We start from the raw sequence: 20,619 nt of genomic DNA on the forward strand, positions 1-20,619 counted from the left end.
TCTTGTCAGTTGGTCAAAAGGTGTTAATTAGGTCTCATCGTTTGTCGCACAAAGGAAAAGGCTTGTGTCGCTAATTTTTTCTGCTTTATAACGGTCCATATAGAATTCGTAAAATTATTCATGATAACACTGTCGAAGTAGAAACTCTTAAATCTCGACGCTCTAAAGGAATACATCATAATCTAACGTAAAAATTTTTGTGGAATGATATACTTTAAAAAAAAAATTTTTTTTGTGGAATGACATACTCGTGAAAAACTAACAGCTAGATGTAAACATGCGGAGAGTACAAGGAAACCGCGCTGTGTTTTGGCGGCGGCACATACTCAAAGCAACAGTCAAGTCTGCGCGCCGCACAAGGCAGTCGTTGACCGCGAACAATTGCTTCCTACGTCACGCGCCTACAGCTGATCGAGCGCTCAGTGCGAATGCACTGACAGCCGTAAACAAATACACAGTTTAATTTCTCCGATTAAATTCAGTATAAAGCTATAGTGACTTGATGAATTATGTTATTAACATTCAGTATTTTTCAGGATACGGTTCTATAAAATATTTAAGAACTTCAGATAAATTCTGTGTGTCTCCGACGTTAAGAGGACGTGCTATCGAGAAAATTTCAGGAAGAATGTAATTTCGAAGATGAAACTAATAAACTAAAAAGCGTAACTATTAATTGAGTTTATTTTTCAGGTAACATATTTCCACTTAGGTACGTACTTTAGACGTAAATTGCTGCTCGCGATTACGTGATTCATACTTTGTGCTAATTTCATGTTCTATGAATTTACGTGTGAAGCGACGTGCTTGCGTACGTTAACTGATTTTGACAATGATTATTAATGAACTGGGTTGTAACTTGTGTATATTATGCATCGCTTGGCTGCACTGCTTTTTCACTGATGTCATATTTTTTAATTATGTGCCTGCTGTGCTTATTTATTTAAATTATAATTGTCACCTGATTAATTGTGCTGACTGTGATTATGTATGCAAGTTATACTTTGTGATTTATCTGCTTGCGCCTTCATGTTTACTTATTAAGATTACATATGAACACTTATTTGCTTATGCTGATATGATGCTAATGACATGTTTACTGCTTTGCGTATGGATTGCATATTTATACATATTTGTTGTTGTCATAACTACTCTTTAATTTGGGGTATAGAAATGCTGATATACTGTGTACAAACAGAGAGTTTAGGTCACACTATTGGATTAATTATAGATTGTTCGCTTGGCAGAGCTTCGTTGTAGAAATTGTGCTGCATCCACTTGTTGACATTCTGTTCTCTACTGATATTTGCTCGCTGTTGCTTGTTTTGCTTACGCTCAGTGCCTTATATTTTTAAGATAAGAAAATGAACTGCTATAATCCGACGAACGACATTAGTACAAGAAACTTCATAGAAGTCACATGAGCTGAGGTTTTATGGAAGCTGTATAAATTTATGCTAATAGGAAGGAAGCTAACGACATGACGTACCAACACTAGGTTTAGACCATTGACAGTCATTACACTGCATTCTTCGTGAGCAATTGAAATAGGAAGTGACACTTGACACAAAAATACTCCACATGTTTGCTTCTGTCATAATTCTTGAAGTGGTGTACACACTGTGAAATATTGTGATCATTCACATTCCGTAATCGTACTTAATTACTGAGAGTTATTCGAACTAAGTCTGTTAGAGGTCATGTATGCATTTCTTTCGTTTATAATTCATAATGAGTAGAAGATTTGGCTCAGATGGATTACACAGAGGTTGTGTGTTGACAATATGTCTTCGGATTGTATGGGATGATGAGGTTTGCATTAGGATTTTATCTGTACTTGTTCGAGGAGACTGACTAGAGGATAGAGTTGTTATGGAAGTGAAATGAGATTGGTAATAAGGTTTATATGTATCGACGCATTGAAGAGGTATTATTGAGGTATTATTGAGATTGTGTGAAGTTGATGATTATTGGTGTTTTGCAGGATAAGAGGTAAAGTAAGTGAGGAGCATATATTGGCAATAAGGTTTATATGTATCGACGTATTGAAGAGGTATTATTGAGGTATTATTGAGATTGTGTGAAGTTGATGATTATTGGAGTTTTCGTATATAACAGGTAAAGTAAGTGAGGAGCATATTTTTTTTTGTTGGTCTTATGGAACAAGGAGGATGAAGATAGCAGACTAGAACACTAAAGTAGAAGGAAGATAGTCTATACACACACTTTGTTAAATCACTAAGCGGTATATACTTTTTTTTGAAGAGAGGAAGTATTTGCATATCTTGGCTCACTGACAGTTGTTCAACAACAGTACATTTGATCTGGCTTGGCAAACATTGGTCTTGACATGATGACTATGACGTTGACCTAACTATTATTGACTGTTATACATTGCTGCCACTACTACTTGATACACATGATGAACATCAGATTTTGACAGAATTGCATTTACACAGTTAACACTATTCAATTACACAGTAGTTCTTAATGTGGATGAAAGATGAGTGAGTGTGTTTTGTGTGTTTTCCTTTCCTAATCCTACCCACCTATTTCCTAAATATTATTTTATTTGTTTGTTGTGGCTTCTACTGACACCCATAAATATTATAGGTTTACTGATATTTGAGTATTTGTAATAGTTAATACGACAATTATCTGACATCATTTGAATGTTTGTTATGATTTGTATGTTTAGTGTAAAAGCATTTGTATGTGCATTCAAACTATTGTTCATGCCTGAACTGTCTGATTAGTGAGGGTAAATATTATGAACTGTTACCTGCACTTTTTGAACATAATGTGTGACACTTAGGAATGATTAATTTCTGCTGATGAACTGTGTGATCAGTGATAGTGAATATTATGGACTGTTACTTGTACTTTTTCTACATGATTGGTGCCACTAGGACATGTTTAATTTCTGCTGATGAACAGTGTGATCAGGTATAGTGAATATTATGGACTGTTTCTTGTACTTTTTCTACATGATTGGTGTCACTAGGACATGTTTAATTTGTGCTTATACACTCTGATGAACAGTGTGATCGGTGATAGTGAATATCATGGACTGCTCTCTGGACCTGCTCATCATTGCTAGGTGTAACTGATGGACTACGTGTATGGAAATGAAGTCACTTGTTGCTGTCTGCACCTACTCAACATTGCTGGGTGCCACTGATGGACTGCTTCTACTGAACTAATGTGAGTTGTTGCTGTGTGTACCTCTTCAACTTTACTGGGTGCCAAAGATGGAACTGCTTCTACTGAAATGATGTCACTTGTTGGTGTCTGCACCTGCTCAACATTGCTGGGTGCAACTGATGGTCTGCTTCTACTGAAATGATGTCACTTGTTGGTGTCTGCACCTGCTCAACATTACTGGGTGCTACTGATGGACTGCTTCTACTGATAAGATGTCACCTGTTGGTGTCTTTTTTTTTTGTATAAACTAATCATTGAAAACATTTTATATGAACACATGTGTAAACAGATTTTTTGTGTATTGTGTGAACTCTTATGTAAAGTCACATGTATGAAAAGAAGTTGTATTGCTTACTGTATTTCATATATTAGGTTATTGAAAGGTCAGTGCAAAGTCAAAATTTTAACTAATTATGTGATATTTAGGTATTAATATTATCTTTTATTTTTGTCTGTATTTTTGTGGACGAATTTGGTGGTATTTTCACCACCAATGCTGGCAAAAATACCATCAAATTCTGGCCTGTGGAGGAGGGGCATATGAAAGGTGGCTACACTGAGCCACTGCGCCAGAGATTGCGCCAAAGAGTATTATTAAGCCGCCTCCACGGTGCTTGTCGAGAACTCGTAGAAGAGTGCCTGTTAAGAACTCGTAGAAGTCAGTGCTTGGAGAGAGCTCGTAGTAGTCAGTGCCTGTCGAGGTCTCGTGGTAGTCTGTGCTGAGATGTTGTAGCAGAGAGTGTTTGTTGAGATGTGCTATTAGGCAGTGCTTGCTGAGATGTGATATTGGAGAGTTCTGGTTGAGATATAATGTAAGGATTAGAGTGATTTTCATCAATATAAATGAGGTAACTAACTCCGTTTGTTTTTAATTTCAGTATCCTAAATAATGCGTCATTACAGGTTCAGTCAACAAAGCATCTGGCGTGTGTTCTTGTATTAGAGTGTAATTCTGCTTTCCTTACGCAGTTATCGTATTTCTAATTTTCTTTTATCACGTCAGTAAAATTGGTATTTAAAAATTCTTGTCTTGTTGAAGAAGAACAGTGCCAGATGTCCGTTGAGTCATACCTCCACATACAGAACAGTTATACTTATGCTTTGGTTTCGTAGGTTTTATAGTTGCTGGGGACTTAATTAATTAATTGTGTTAACGAAAAATTTCATTTCATTCTTGTTGTTGTTCTTTGCAGTCAGATAGCGTAATAATACTAGTCAGGGCCAACCGATTAGGAAACAGCGAGCTGAAGTAGGGACATGCCTCCATAATTATTTACATCAGATTTGTCTCCTATTTTGTGTAACGGATGAATAAGCGCACATTTCCATTCCTGGGGTAATTTTTCTGTGTCCCAAATATCTGCCATGATTTGGCTTAACTCCCTTCGGTCCTAGAGTTTTCAGTAGCTCAGCAATACACACACACACACACAATATATATATATATATATATATATATATATATATATATATATATATATATATATATAGTATTCAAAATGTAGTATAGCTTGAATACAATTATGAAGCTCGCAACTTCGCTCACATTTATGGTCACAATTCCCTGAAAATTGTCATGGCAAATAGGACAGTCGCTTTTCAAGGTCACTTGCTAATTTAATTTCATCAGATCCCTAATACACTATCCCAATAGCTGGAAGTGGATGCTAGAATCTCCATATTATGTATTCCACGTGATGACCGGTAGGAAGACAATGTTCTGTAAAGGCGGCTTTCCTTTGCTGTCGTGTGTGCCACTTAGGCTCAATACACCTCCACAGTCCTGATAGTCTGACTAATATATGACAAGCCCAAACTGCAAGAATGCGACGGACACCCACCTTTCGCAAACCAAGCTTATCCTTTACGTAACCCAGAAGGACCCTGATCGTAGACGCTTGTCGAAAACACTATTCACATTTCCGCAAAATACGACCAATCCTGTTCGGATTTCTCCCTGCGTAATGCGACCGTAGACTTTCGTCGTGTTTTGCGGAAATGTGAAGTGTGTTTTTGGACTACCATCTATGATCAGGGTCACTACCACCTAAGATCAGGGCCCATTTGGGTTCCGTACAGAATAAGCTTTGTTTACATAAGGCGGCTGTCTGCCGAAATCATTGCTGTTAGGGTATGTCATACACTGGTCAAACTATCAGAACTGTGGAGGTCCAGTGTACTAAGCGTAAGCGTAAGCGGCGAACACGCTTCCAACAGTCGAGCAAGTCCGCCATTGCAAAACATTGTCTTGGCATCGGTGATCCTATGGAATATAACAGCAAGGAGATTCTGGCATGCATTTCCAGCTAATGGGAAGTGATATTACGGAGGATGTTGAAATTATATTAGCAGGTAACCTTATGAATAGAGATGATGGTTTTTCTTTAAATTCTGCATGATTCCTGCTCTCACCATTGACAAAAAACAGAGGGACATAGTTAATGTTACCTGATCCGTTGATCATTGATTTCACTACCGACAACTTCTTAACGATATGTCTTTGGTCTGTGATGGCGCCGGTTTTAGTGTGTGTGTGAATGTTATCTACCCGAGTTTCCTTAAAACAGAGGTTTTAAATTCCCCTGCACAGCGCTTACTTACAGCAGTTTTGCCGTGAAAATGGTAGAGTGTGCTCCTGTCGAAATATCGGCGGTTGTCGACTACGTCACCCAGCTGCATTCTCATAAGTGACTTAATACTGTAAAACATGGTCAGTTTTGCGCTTTTCAGGTATGAATTTTTACATCATTTAGTAATTCTGCCTTTAACCTCATTATAAGTTTCATATCGATATAGTAATGGCCGTCCAAATCTATGGTAGGAATAGGTTCCACGCCCTGAAAAGGATCAAAGAGTAGTAAAAATTTCGTGGCCTTCGTGACAATTGCATCACACGCTAGACAATCCCTGAAGTGCAGATTCTACAGGCATTAAAGTAATGACCACATGAAGCCATGCAACAGGTACATCTCGACTAACGTGGTATTCCCCGAAGCTGACATTTAGCTGTGCTGGCGCGTCAACATGAAAATATAACGGTAGTCTACGCTGTTGAAATAAGAGCTTGTATCAGGTATACCGGTGAAATTGGCATGGAAAAAGTGTGACAATTACACACTCAAATATGACATTTACTCCGTAAATATCACTCACCATTTGTGACATCTTTTTCAGAGTTGTTCGCCGGTACTGTATCCTCACTGACGATACAGTAATTAGCTGTGTCATCATGTCCTTTGTAAAGGCGCAATCCTGGCACTAAGCGATTTAGGTAAATCACAGAAACATAATACATTGTGGATGGACAGGGATTCTGAACCCTGATGCCTCCAAGAGTCCAGTGCCGTAATTCTCTGTCTCCGCTTTCTATTTACCCTTTGTTTATTTATTCCTTATTTAGCCGGAGAAGGTTAGGGCCCCAAGGCCCCCTTATTTACTGGACCAGGAGCAACGTATACAAAAACGAGTTATCACAAAACTTTCTCAGTTGCTTTTCGTACTACTAGTTTAGTTATGTAGATCTTAGAAATTACTGTCCGAACTATTATAATTAGGAACACAAATATTAATAATTGACCTTAATAATATTATTATTAATATAGTTATAATAATAAAAAGTATTAAGAATAACAATAATATTGATTACCACGTTTGAAACCGTGTTTACTATCAAGGGAACGTGAGTGACGGTGGAAGAAGAGTTGATTGAAGTGACTGTGACAACGGCTTTTAAGAAAGAACTGACATAGAGCAAATGACTTTATAGACAAGAGGTCGGAAAAATTGGTGGAGAAAGGTGAGGGGTTGACTAGAATGATCTGCAGAGAAGTATTTAGAAGCTATAGCTGTTCTTGTAGAAAGGTGACCAGTAACTCCTTTTGAAATTTTAAAGGAATTTAGTTTCTTTGATATGTCGAGGAAGTTTGTTCCAAAGTCAGATTCATAATAAATAAAAGATGTTGAGAAAAGATGGCTGTGCTATGTAGTGGTTTTTGAGCGTTCGTTTCCTGTTTGTTTCCGAGTTCACATGTCTACTAGTGATATCGACATGGACGTACCCTCAGTCATTGTAAATGATGTTCCAAAGAGCACTACATCTGTTCAATACCTCTTTCCTAAAATATCTGGAAGCGCTTAAAAAGACGCTGATACACTTTCATTTCTTTGTCTTTCTGTCAAATGCACTCTTTCATCTACATCTACATGGATACTCTGCAAATCACATTTAAGTGCCTGGCAGAGTGTTCATCGAGCCACCTTCACAATTCTCTATAATTCTAATCTCGTATAGCGCGCGGAAAGAATGAACACCTATATCTTTCCGTACGAGCTCTGATTTCCCTAATTTTATCGTGGTGATCGTTCCGCTCTCTGTAGGTCGGTGTCAACAAAATATTTTCGCATTCGGAGGAGAAAGTTGGTGACGGGAATTTCGTGAGAAGATCCCGTCGCAACGAAAAACGCCTTTCTTGTAATGATTTCCAGCCCAGATCCTGTATCATTTCTGTGACACTCTCTCCCATATTTCGCGATAATATAAAACGTGCTGCCTGGTAAGGATCCCATACCGCGCAGCAGTATTCTAAAAAAGGGCTGACGAGCATAGTGTAGGCAGTCTCCCTAGTAGGTCTGTTACATTGTTCGTAATTGTAATACCTAGGTATTTAGTTGAATTTACGGCTTTTAGATTAGACTGATTTATCGTGTGACAGAAGTTTAACGAGTTTCTTTTAGTACTCATGTGGATAACCTCACACTTTTCGTTATTTAGGGTCAACTGCCACTATCGCACCATTCAGGTATTTAGAAACGACCGTGCTATGCTTGAGGCCTAATGTGTGTTACCATAGAGACTAAATACATTTATCTGCTGAAAACTACGTACTTCTTACTTCGATAACATATATTGTGAAATGAAATACGAAATATTTTACGACGGGGACAACAGCATTTTCTAACTTTTACGTAATTAGAAGTAAATATTGTTTAGAAACTAGCTTTGTTATGAAACTAGGTTTACACTGAGGTGATAAAAGTCATGGGAAACTTCCTAATATCGTGTCTGGCCCCCTTTAGCCCGGTGTAGTGCTGCGAATCGACGTGGCATGGATTCAGCAAGTCGTTGAAAGTCCCCTGGATAAAAATGAGCCAAGCTGCCTCTATAGCCGTCCATAACAGCGAAAGTGTTGGCGATGCAGGATTTTGTGCACCATTTGATCTCTCAGATATGTCCTTTAAATGTTCGATGAGATTCACGTCGGGCGATGTGGGTGGCCATATCATTCTCTCGTATTGTCCAGAATGTTCTTCAAACCAGTCACGAACAATTGTGGCCCGTTGATGTGGCATATTTTCATGGAAAAATGAAGTTCATGAATGGCTGTAAACGGTCTCCAAGTAGCCGAACATAACTATTTCCAGTCAATGATCGGTTCAATTTGGTCAGAAGACGCAGTCCCTTCCATGTAACCACAGACCATACCATTATGGAGCCAACACAAGCTTGCACATTGCCTTGTTGACAACTTGGGCCATAGCTTCGTGGAGTCAGCGCCACAATCTAATCCTCCCATAAGTTCTTATCAAATTAAATCGGATCGCATCTGACAAGCCCACAGTTTTCTAGTCATATAGGGTCCAATCGATGTGGTCACGAGCCCAAGAGAGGCGCTGCGGGTCATATCGTGCTGTTAGAAAAGGCAATCGCGTCGGTTGTCTGCTGTGATTGCACGTTAACGCCAAATTTCGCCACACTGTCCTAACAGAAACGTTCGTCGCACGACCCGCATTGATTTCTGCCGTTATTTCAAGCGGTGTTGCTCGTCTGTTAGCACTAACAAGTCTACTCGAAAGCCGCTACTTTCGGTCGTTAAGTGAAGGCCTTTGCCCACTGCGTCGTTTGTGGTGGGATATAACGACTGAAATTTAGTATTCTTGGCGCACTCTTGACAGTGTGGATCTCAGAATATTGAATTCCCTAACTATTTCGAAAGTAGGATGTCCCAGGCGTCTCGCTGCAAATACCATTCCATGTTGAAAGTCTGTTAAATATCTTCGTGCGGCCACAACCACGTCGGAAACCTTTTCATATAAATCATCAGAGTCAAATAATAGCTCCACCAGCGGACTGCCCTTTTATATGTTGCGTACGCGATGATGTTGCTATATGTATAAGTGGCTCTCGCTATCCCATGACTTGTGTAATCTCAGCGTATAGTGCACTGCATAGATGAGATATTTTGTGAAAATACTGTTTCTTTCTGTACGTATTTTATATTGAATCGAATTACTTCGGTATAATATGTAATAACAAAGTGTCAACACTAATATTTCGTGATTTCATAAACGGTATCTGAAAGGTGTACCAATACCTCCTGCCTGCGTAATTGTTGCGGTACTGAATTAATTTAGTTATTTCGTATAAGTCAGTGCAGATTGCTACGTGGAGTTTGAAATACGCGCGCAGGCGTCGGTCGCCACCTACAGAGATGATAATGTAACGTAGCAGTTTAAATTTTGAATATGGTTTTTGGAACACCATGTATGTTTTGAGCGCGAGTAAATGCGTCTTGACTATCCGTAGCGTGACCCAATCTCAATTCGTAGGCAAAAAGTTATTTACACTCCTGGAAATGGAAAAAAGAACACATTGACACCGGTGTGTCAGACCCTCCATACTTGCTCCGGACACTGCGAGAGGGCTGTACAAGCAATGATCACACGCACGGCACAGCGGACACACCAGGAACCGCGGTGTTGGCCGTCGAATGGCGCTAGCTGCGCAGCATTTGTGCACCGCCGCCGTCAGTGTCAGCCAGTTTGCCGTGGCATACGGAGCTCCATCGCAGTCTTTAACACTGGTAGCATGCCGCGACAGCGTGGACGTGAACCGTATGTGCAGTTGAAGGACTTTGAGCGAGGGCGTTTAGTGGGCATGCGGGAGGCCGGGTGGACGTGTTCAACAAGTGGGGCGTGAGGTCTCCACAGTACATCGATGTTGTCGCCAGTGGTCGGCGGAAGGTGCACGTGCCCGTCGACCAGGGACCGGACCGCAGCGACGCACGGATGCACGCCAAGACCGTAGGATCCTACGCAGTGCCGTAGGGGACCGCACCGCCACTTCCCAGCAAATTAGGGACACTGTTGCTCCTGGGGTATCGGCGAGGACCATTCGCAACCGTCTCCATGAAGCTGGGCTACGGTCCCGCACACCGTTAGGCCGTCTTCCGCTCACGCCCCAACATCGTGCAGCCCGCCTCCAATGGTGTCGCGACAGGCGTGAATGGAGGGACGAATGGAGACGTGTCGTCTTCAGCGATGAGAGTCGCTTCTGCCTTGGTGCCAATGATGGTCGTATGCGTGTTTGGCGCCGTGCAGGTGAGCGCCACAATCAGGACTGCATACGACCGAGGCACACAGGGCCAACACCCTGCATCATGGTGTGGGGAGCGATCTCCTACACTGGCCGTACACCACTGGTGATCGTCGAGGGGACACTGAATAGTGCACGGTACATCCAAACCGTCATCGAACCCATCGTTCTACGATTCCTAGACCGGCAAGGGAACTTGCTGTTCCAACAGGACAATGCACGTCCGCATGTATCCCGTGCCACCCAACGTGCTCTAGAAGGTGTAAGTCAACTACCCTGGCCAGCAAGATCTCCGGATCTGTCCCCCATTGAGCATGTTTGGGACTGGATGAATCGTCGTCTCACGCGGTCTGCACGTCCAGCACGAACGCTGGTCCAACTAAGGCGCCAGGTGGAAATGGCATGGCAAGCCGTTCCACAGGACTACATCCAGCATGTCTACGATCGTCTCCATGGGAGAATAGCAGCCTGCATTGCTGCGAAAGGTGGATATACACTGTACTAGTGCCGACATTGTGCATGCTCTGTTGCCTGTGTCTATGTGCCTGTGGTTCTGTCAGTGTGATCATGTGATGTATCTGACCCCAGGAATGTGTCAATAAAGTTTCCCCTTCCTGGGACAATGAATTCACGGTGTTCTTATTTCAATTTCCAGGAGTGTGTTATTAATGGAAATGTTATACTCTCTTTCAATGAATGACAACGAAACGTAACCTGCAACTACCCCCCGCGATAATGTAGACCATGAAATTATTTCTTTTCCTAGCAAATAAATCTAATATTACACAGAAAGAATGAATGGTACAAACACCTGCGTGCTACGGAAAGAATTGCAAAGAATTTATTTAACTTTATCTCTTTACGAAATGAGTTAACTTTTAATCCTTTGATTTACCTGAAAATATTTTAAATCAAAGATTAAGCCTCACCTAGGCCTTGCGGTGTTAAATCTCTGAATAAGTTTCATAGTCAAATATATTAACGAATTTTATTATTGAAAAGTGACTGTAAAAAATTCATAAAAGCACTTAAAATTATTTTCCTTTTCGAGTGAGGCTCGCAAGAACTGAACTACTCCTTAGTACACGTAACAGCGGACTCATCGACACCAAAACAGTCGAAGCTGGATGGGCAATCGACAGCAATATTATTATTCTAAAAATATATTGTAACCTTAAAGCTCATACAGACAACTAGTTATATATACATCGATTCACAGGAGAGAGAGAGAACAAACAGACGAAGAACAGAGAACAAACAGGGGCGAGCATCGTGGCTCTTGTGTATATTGCACTTGAAGTTCCATGCTTTCACGGAACGTTTTGAGCTGTCGTACTCTTCATCTTTGCGATTAGCGGAAAATATTTACAATAAACGTTGTTTAACATACCTGTATCAATGCAGCCATCGGATTCTCTCTTCTTGGGTCATGCTATTCTGGTGTAGCTTCCTGCCTCTTCTAGTTTCACCTTTTAACTGCTGCAATGCCTTGCTCCAGATACTACGTTACCCACTAGAAGGACTACTTCCGACACTTCATTGCTCATAGCCACTGCCAGTTCTTGTGCTTTAAACGTCTACATCATCACTCAGTGATGCATTTCCGGGCTACTGTCCGCATGCTTAGATGGGTGGTAACGTACTAGCCCCCCCCCCCCCCCCCCCATGCAAGCGGGCCCGTGTTCGATTCCCGGCCGGGTTGGAGATCTTCTCTGCCCTGGGACTGGGTGTTGTCACCTAATCTGGCGAAGACTTGCACTTGGCTGCCGAATATCCCCGGATGGGCCTCCCCGCCAACGATGCCATACGCTCATTCATTCATTCATTCATTCCCGGCTACTGAAACACTCAGTCCTTCCCAGTTACTCTCCTTATTATGTTTGGGACCAATGTGACCGTTTCTGTGGTATCTTGGATTTCCCTTCCAGTTATGATGTAGTGTATGGTATTGTGATCATTCGATGTCATCCCACTCTCAACCTTCCAGTCTTTCATACGGCGCGCCACTGCCATATTTCCTAGAAAGACGTCTCTATTCGACATCAAATGCAGAACATGGGTTAGCTACAACTAACAGCACAGTGAATGCATTATCGTAGCTAAAATAGACACGAAACAAACATTTTCCTCCGTAGTACAAGTTTAAGTGTCAATTATCTCTGCAGATGATAAAAATATTGACAGATATTATGAGGAGATAAAATACATTATTCAGACAGTTAAGAGAGAGGAAAATTTAATTATGGTGTGGGAGTGGAATTCGGAAATAATGAGAGGAAGGAAAGGAAAAATAGAAGGTGATTATGGACCGGGAGAAAGGACTCAAAAGAGAAAGCCGCCTGGTAGAATTCTGCACGGAACATAATTTAATTATCACTAACACTTGGTTTAGAAGTCATGAAAGGAAACTATATGTGGAAGAGACCCTGGTGACACCGGGAGGTTTCTGATTGATTTAATAATGGCAAGACAGAGAGTTCAGAACCATATTTTAAACTGTATTTCCAGAGGCTGATGTGGACTTTGACCACAATTTATTGGTTATGAAGTTTAGATTAAAACTGAAGAAATTCTAAAACTGTACGAAGGTGATGAGACCTGGACAAAATGAAAGAACCAGAGATTGCTAATCCGGCCACCGTGGCCAAGCGGTTCTAGGCGCTTCAGTCCGAAACCGCACTGCTGCTACGGTCGCAGGTTCGAATCCTGCCTCGGGGATAGATGTGTGTGATGTTCTTAGATTAGTTACGTTTACGTTGTTCTAAGTCTAGGGGACTGATGACCTCAGATGTCAAGTCCCATAGTGCTTAGAGCCATTTGAACCATTGGAACCAGAAACTGCTGAATGTTTCAGAACGAGAATTAGGCAGTGAATGAATGAAACAGGGGAGAGGAACGCAGTATAAGACGAAAGGATATTAAATTTAATTGATGAAAGAAGAAAATATAAAAATGCAGCAGACGAAAGGAATAAAAACGTCTAAACAGTTAGATTGACAGGAAGTGTAAAGCGGCTAAGCAGGAATGAGTAGAGGGCAAATATAAGGGTACATGAGAGTATATGACTAGGGGAGATATGGGTACCGCCTATAGGAACATTACAGAGTGGTTTGCAAGAAAGAGAAGCAGCTGTACGCTCAGTTCAGATGGAAAACCATTACTGAGCAAAGAAGGTGGAGTAGAAAAGTGGAAGGAGTATACAGAGTGGCTATAGAAGAGAAATCTACACAGCGCCTCAGAATTAGGGGTAACTTATTCGAAACCTAGTAATTGTCTCCTATTGCGACGCAAAAGTTTGAAATTTGGCTCCAATGTGCCTAAACCATCTTCTGTAACGGTGGATAGGCGTGGTGCTATGCGACGTCGTTCTCAGCCACGACGAGGCATCAAACAGCAATGTGTCAACACACGCGAAAGAAAGATCACGTCTCAGAAGTTCATTTGACGTGTGAGACGGGTTAATGATGCCAGTTGGCACCAAATTTCAACACAGTTCTGCCCAACGCCACGTTGGATGGATACGTCACACGGTAGGAACGGCGTCACCCCCCCACCTCTTCCTCCCCTCCCCCCCCCCCCCCTTCCCAACACACACTCGTTTACCGAGCCGCGACATCCACGGCTGAAATGATTTGGTTTTCTTATGACAACATTTCAGGAACAGCGCTGCTCGGAATCGACACGAAAAGAGTTCGGAGGGGGGGGGGGGGGAGGGCATAAACGGCTTCAATGAAACGACCCCTTTCTTTGGGGCGTTGACTCCCACACATCGCGCTGTCGTTAACGACAGTTCACAGCGCGATAAGCATCAGGATGACGTTCTTGACAACCTTTGACACAGCGACAACCTCGAACTTTTGATTCTCTAAAGACATTGTGGAGCTGGTTCCACTTTCAAAGGGATGGGCCCCCTTTGGACTTCACCGTTATCACCAATTTTGGAACCACTAGGGACCGCTCAAAATCATTCTACGAAATTTGAGCGTGATCCAAAGCAGCTAGGTGAGCCTAAGCTTTTACAGCTCCCCTGTTTCGTGTCCTCCTCTGGATGATCTTGGGGGGGGGGGGGGGGGATGCCACAGTGACACATGCTTGAATAAAATTACAACGGGTCCCTCTAAGACCTTCCAGTTCGCCATATCCATCGTTTCCAACCACTCACCTTTAATGATAATTTTAAAATAAACCTCTACAGAGACAAACTGTGAAGTAGACCTAGGCGCTTGCGGACAGGGAACTCCTTGACACCTCTCCGATTCCACTTGCCTGCCCAAGAGCGCTATATTTCCACTGATTACTGCTATATCTTATTTAATCGCCAGCTGTAGAGATATGCATTCAGTAGTGTGCCATTCACTAGTTCAAGTCTCCACATATATGTAAACTGAATTTATAACAATACCTGTCGGGTTTTGTGTCGGTATATTCAGCCGAAATTTTCTTCATTATTTTTCTGACGTTCCGCCAGCATGAGCCGCTGGAATTGTCAAATATTTGCCTTCCACTGGTTATAATGGTGTGGGTGAATCTTCGAAAGTGCAGCCACTAGTACTACTGAAACGTCATGAAAATCGTTAAAGATCGTCAGTTGAAATTCTCGAGGAAAAAAGCCGACAGGAAATATGTGACTAAGTTGTGCAGAAAGAGTATACTGAACCGTGAATTTAGCTTTACAAAACTTTCTCTTAAAGATTTTAATTTATTTACTAGCGATTCATCAAGAACATTAACACATTTAATCACATTAGGTGAGCGTGGAAATAGTTGCCAGGATGTAACTGATGAAAAATGTTACTTTTAACAAATGTGAATTTTATTCCTAAAAGCTTTTTGAAAAACAGATTTAAAATTATAAGCAGAAAACCACCCTCGAAATACTGAGTTACAATTTTATTTAGAGGCAGAGAGAACAATATTAACAGTTTGAGCCGTCGGGCTGAGAAGCACGCCTGCTCCGTTTCAACACGGCCGTAGTCATGACCGCTCACAACAACCTCTGAAAGAGTACACTGGTGCAAATCTGCAACACACCATATTATTTTAATTAAAAAAATTTTTTTTAACAACTCAGACAAACACGTAAACTATACACCCCGTAAGAGGGATGGAAATGGTACAACACTCAAAATTATTTGCCACCTAAAGTGCAATCTGACTTTCTTTTAAGGGTGGCAATCTTATAACCTAAAATCACTATTTAAATAAAACCCATAAAATGCAGACTTACATAAAATGTACAACATGCTCTACATTACACATATGATAGGCAATCGCAAGATGATAGGCAAGATAAAAACATATTTCAAGAATTCGGCCTTTAAGCAATAAATTCGTTAGCACCGAATCCAACAAACATGACAGAGGCAGCTATTAACGTATGGCAGATTGAAAGGGGGGGGGGGGGGTTACTAAAGAACCCGAACGGCAAATTGCTCTAACCTTCCCCAATTCCACAAGGGAAAAACGGACCACCCAATTCACAAATAACCACCTTCCCGCTTGTGGGCAAACGGAGAAGAATGGTGGGACGACCCCAAAACAAAGCGGCTGGTGACCTCACCAAGAAAACAAGTAGAATTTAACAAGTAAACGAAACAACATATCTACAATCACTTAACTTCGAATAAACTGCGATTCCTGGCGAAGACCTGGCGCAGCACTCCCAACGCTCTCCCGAACCGTCCGCTGCCAACCGCTTGAACGGACGCAGGAAGGCGCGCCGATGTCCCGTCTCACGGCGTCGTAGCTCGCCCCGGCCAGCCCGACGTCGTGGTTTCGCTCCTGTTGCTCTCGTGTGAACCCCGAAGCCACTACCCCTTTCTATACGGCGCTGCCCACTGGACTCACGTGGGGACCTCACATACGGTGACGCTCTAGGCGGACAAGTCATCTCGTGTCTCAGTGCGCGACCGACCAACCGACCGATCCAATCGCCAACGACCGTTGCCCGAGCAACTCGAGCAGACTGGCGGCCTAACGTGCTGACTCAGATGCAGGAACTCAGCCCCGACCGGGCGACCACTAGCTGAGTTCTGTTACTGGCGGAGAGGCAAGAGTCTCATTTTCTGGCTTTAAAGTTTGAACCAAACGACAGACATACTAGCACTCCGATGACAGACAGACACTGACTGCCCGACACTGAGCCGGCTGACCAACTGACTAGACTCAAACTGCCAGACTGGCGAGCTCATAGCGCCCCTTAAATGCACGTGAACAGGCAACCTTTCCCCATTCCAACAGAGGGAGACACCACAGCTGCGACTGCCACAGTGGCGCCACCACCAGAAACGGAGGGCGACTGCTTCACACTACGCGCTGCGGCGCGATCTTCAAAATCGCAATTTTTACCACGGCTCATCTACAGTTTGAATTAACAGTCAATGAAACGTGAAATATGAATCGGTGAAATTGCTGGCTTACGAGGGCAGTTCAATAAGTAATGCAACACATTTTTTTCTGAAACAGGGGTTGTTTTATTCAGCATTGAAATACACCAGCTTATTCCCCAATCTTTTAGCTACACAACACTATTTTTCAACGTAATCTCCATTCAATGCTGCGGCCTTACGCCACCTTGAAATTAGGGCCTGTATGCCTGCACGGTACCATTCCACTGGTCGATGTCGGAGCCAACGTTGTACTGCATCAATAGCTTCTTCATCATCCGCGTAGTGCCTCGCACGGATTGCGTCCTTCATTGGGCCAAACATATGGAAATTCGACGGTGCGAGATCGGGGCTGTAGGGTGCATGAGGAAGAACAGTCCACTGAAGTTTTGTGAGCTCCTCTCGGGTGCGAAGACTTGTGTGAGGTCTTGCGTTGTCAAATGGTTCAAATGGCTCTGAGCACTATAGGACTCAACTGCTGAGGTCATTAGTCCCCTAGAACTTAGAACTAGTTAAACCTAACTAACCTAAGGACATCACAAACATCCATGCCCGAGGCAGGATTCGAACCTGCGACCGTAGCGGTCTTACGGTTCCAGACTGCAGCGCTTTTAACCGCACGGCCACTTCGGCCGGCTCTTGCGTTGTCATGAAGAAGGAGAAGTTCGTTCAGATTTTTGTGCCTACGAACACGCTGAAGTCGTTTCTTCAATTTCTGAAGAGTAGCACAATACACTTCAGAGTTGATCGTTTGACCATGGCGAAGGACATCGAACAGAATAACCCCTTCAGCATCCCAGAAGACTGTAACCATGACTTTACCGGTTGAGGGTATGGATTTAAACTTTTTCTTGGTAGGGGAGTGGGTGTGGCGCCACTCCATTGATTGCCGTTTTGTTTCGGGTTCGAAGTGATGAACCTATGTTTCATCGCCTGTAACAATCTTTGAGAAGAAATTGTCACCCTCAGCCACATGACGAGCAAGCAATTCCGCACAGATGGTTCTCCTTTGCTCTTTATGGTGTTCGGTTAGACAACGAGGGACCCAGCGGGAACAAACCTTTGAATATCCCAATTGGTGAACAATTGTGACAGCACTATCAACAGAGATGTCAAGTTGAGCACTGAGTTGTTTGATGGTGATCCGTCGATCATCTCGAACGAGTGTGTTCGCAGACTCCGCCATTGCAGGAGTCACAGCTGTGCACGGCCGGCCCGCACGTGGGAGATCAGACAGTCTTGCTTGACCTTGCGGCGATGATGACACACGCTTTGCCCAACGACTCACCGTGCTTTTGTCCACTGCCAGATCACCGTAGACATTCTGCAAGCGCCTATGAATATCTGAGATGCCCTGCTTTTCCGCCAAAAGAAACTCGATCACTGCCCGTTGTTTGCAACGCACATCCGTTACAGACGCCATTTTAACAGCTCCGTACAGCGCTGCCACCTGTCGGAAGTCAATGAAACTATACGAGACGAAGCGGGAATGTTTGAAAATATTCCACAAGAAATTTCCGGTTTTTTCAACCAAAATTGGCCGAGAAAAAAATGTGTTGCATTACTTATTGAACTGCCGTCGTATTTTGTGAAGGAAACCAAACTACTACGTGAAAATTTGCAATAGTTAAAGATACCAACAGAAAAGGAGAGAAGATTCAATGAGTCTCCACGACGACTATCTTAACTATAAGAAGAATATGTTAAATATAAAGGGCGATCAAGAAGTTGCCGTTTTAGCTCACTGCTGCAGCGTATATGCAATGTAACGTGACTCTGATGCAGGTGTACAAGCTCCGACATGTAGGCAAGGGATTCCTGTGGCATTCTTGTCGCTTTAAATGGGATCAGCATAATGTTATTCTTTTCTTGGCTGCCGAGGGGCAAACGTTGGTAGACATCCATCGGAGAACGACGAATGTGTAGGGGCAGCATGTTTGTCAAAAACCACTGTTGTTGGATGGTTCACCAAGTCCGTGTGATGGTCGCATTTCGACGCAAAACATCGTTCGATCTTGGAGAAATGCCTCATCCACTATGGGGAAAGTAGGGGATACTCGCAACCCACCCTATACTGCTGATCTCTCTCCAAAAGATTCTCAAGCCTTCGGTCCATCAAAAATGGCCTTGAAGGGTCAACATTTCCTGTTGGACGAGGTTGTTCATCTAGCAGTCACGCCTTACGTTCTTCGCTCAGCAGGACACGGTGTTTTAGCAAATGGGTATCTTCAACATGGTGCGTCTGTGGGATGATTGCCTCAATGCTCACGGCGATCTTGCCTAATGGGCACATAGATTTTTCGACCGGAAAATTCTGATCATTCCTAATAGAACTTCACATATTACAAGGTGTAACATATCCCACATATTTGCAATCTGATGTTATGTGCAGTGAATTACAGTAAAAGCAAAGCGACGCACGACATTTAATTATTTTACTGTTCTGTTAATTACAGGGCGTATACAGGGTGTTACAAAAAGGTACGGCCAAACTTTCAGGAAACATTCCTCACACACAAAGAAAGAAAATATGTTATGTGGACATGTGTCCGGAAACGCTTACTTTCCATGTTAGAGCCCATTTCATTACTTCTCTTCAAATCACATTAATCATGGAATGGAAACACACAGCAACACAACGTACCAGCGTGACTTCAAACTCTTTGTTACAGGAAATGTTCAAAATGTCCTCCGTTAGCGAGGATACATGCATCCACCCTTCGTCGCATGGAATTCCTGATGCGCTGATGCAGCCCTGGAGAATGGCGTATTGTATCACAGCCGTCCACAATACGAGCACGAAGAGTCTCTACATTTGGTACCGGGGTTGCGTAGACAAGAGCTGTCAAATACCCCCATAAATGAAAGTCAAGAGGGTTGAGGTCAGGAGAGCGAGGGGGCCACGCAATTGGTCCGCCTCTACCAATCATCGGTACCGAATCTGTTGTTGAGAAGCGTACGAACACTTCGGCTGAAATGTGCAGAAGCTCCATCGTGCATGAACAACATGTTGTGTCGTACTTGTAAAGGCACATGTTCTAGCAGCACAGGTAGAGTATCCCATATGAAATCATGATAACGTGCTCCATTGAGCGTAGGTGGAAGAACATACCGACGAAACTAAAATGAGCTCTAACATGGAAATTAAGCGTTTCCGGACACATGTCCACATAACATACGAGGGGCGTTCAGAAAGTAAGCTCCGATCGGTCGCGAAATGGAAACGACTTTGAAAATCCGATAAAGCTTTGCACAGATGTGTTGGGTAGTGTCTCTAGTATAACCCCAGTTAGCATCACGTCGCTCTTCTCATTTCTGAGCTCGCAGTGAGTGCGTAAAGATGTCTAGAAAATAGTGTCTGCCGCCAAGTACGAGGGCCTGGTGAGAAATTTCGCCTGAAGCTATGCAGCTAACATTACATAACTGTCGTGCTGTTTCGTCTTCACGACAATTCTCAGCCGCATTCTGCAGGGGCAATGAAGATGCTCCTGCATCGTTTTCAAATGGAAATGTTAGATTACCCACAATACAGTCCGCAATTGTCTCCCCCTGAGTTTCATCTCTGGTCACATGAACCGCTGTCTTTGAAGACAACAATTTGACACAGACAACGAGGTGTAGGCCAGCGTGGAGAATTGGCGGAAAGCACTGGCGGCT

The sequence above is a fragment of the Schistocerca americana genome, chromosome 4 (genome assembly GCF_021461395.2).
Source record: "Schistocerca americana isolate TAMUIC-IGC-003095 chromosome 4, iqSchAmer2.1, whole genome shotgun sequence".
Taxonomy (NCBI): Eukaryota; Metazoa; Arthropoda; class Insecta; order Orthoptera; family Acrididae; genus Schistocerca; species Schistocerca americana.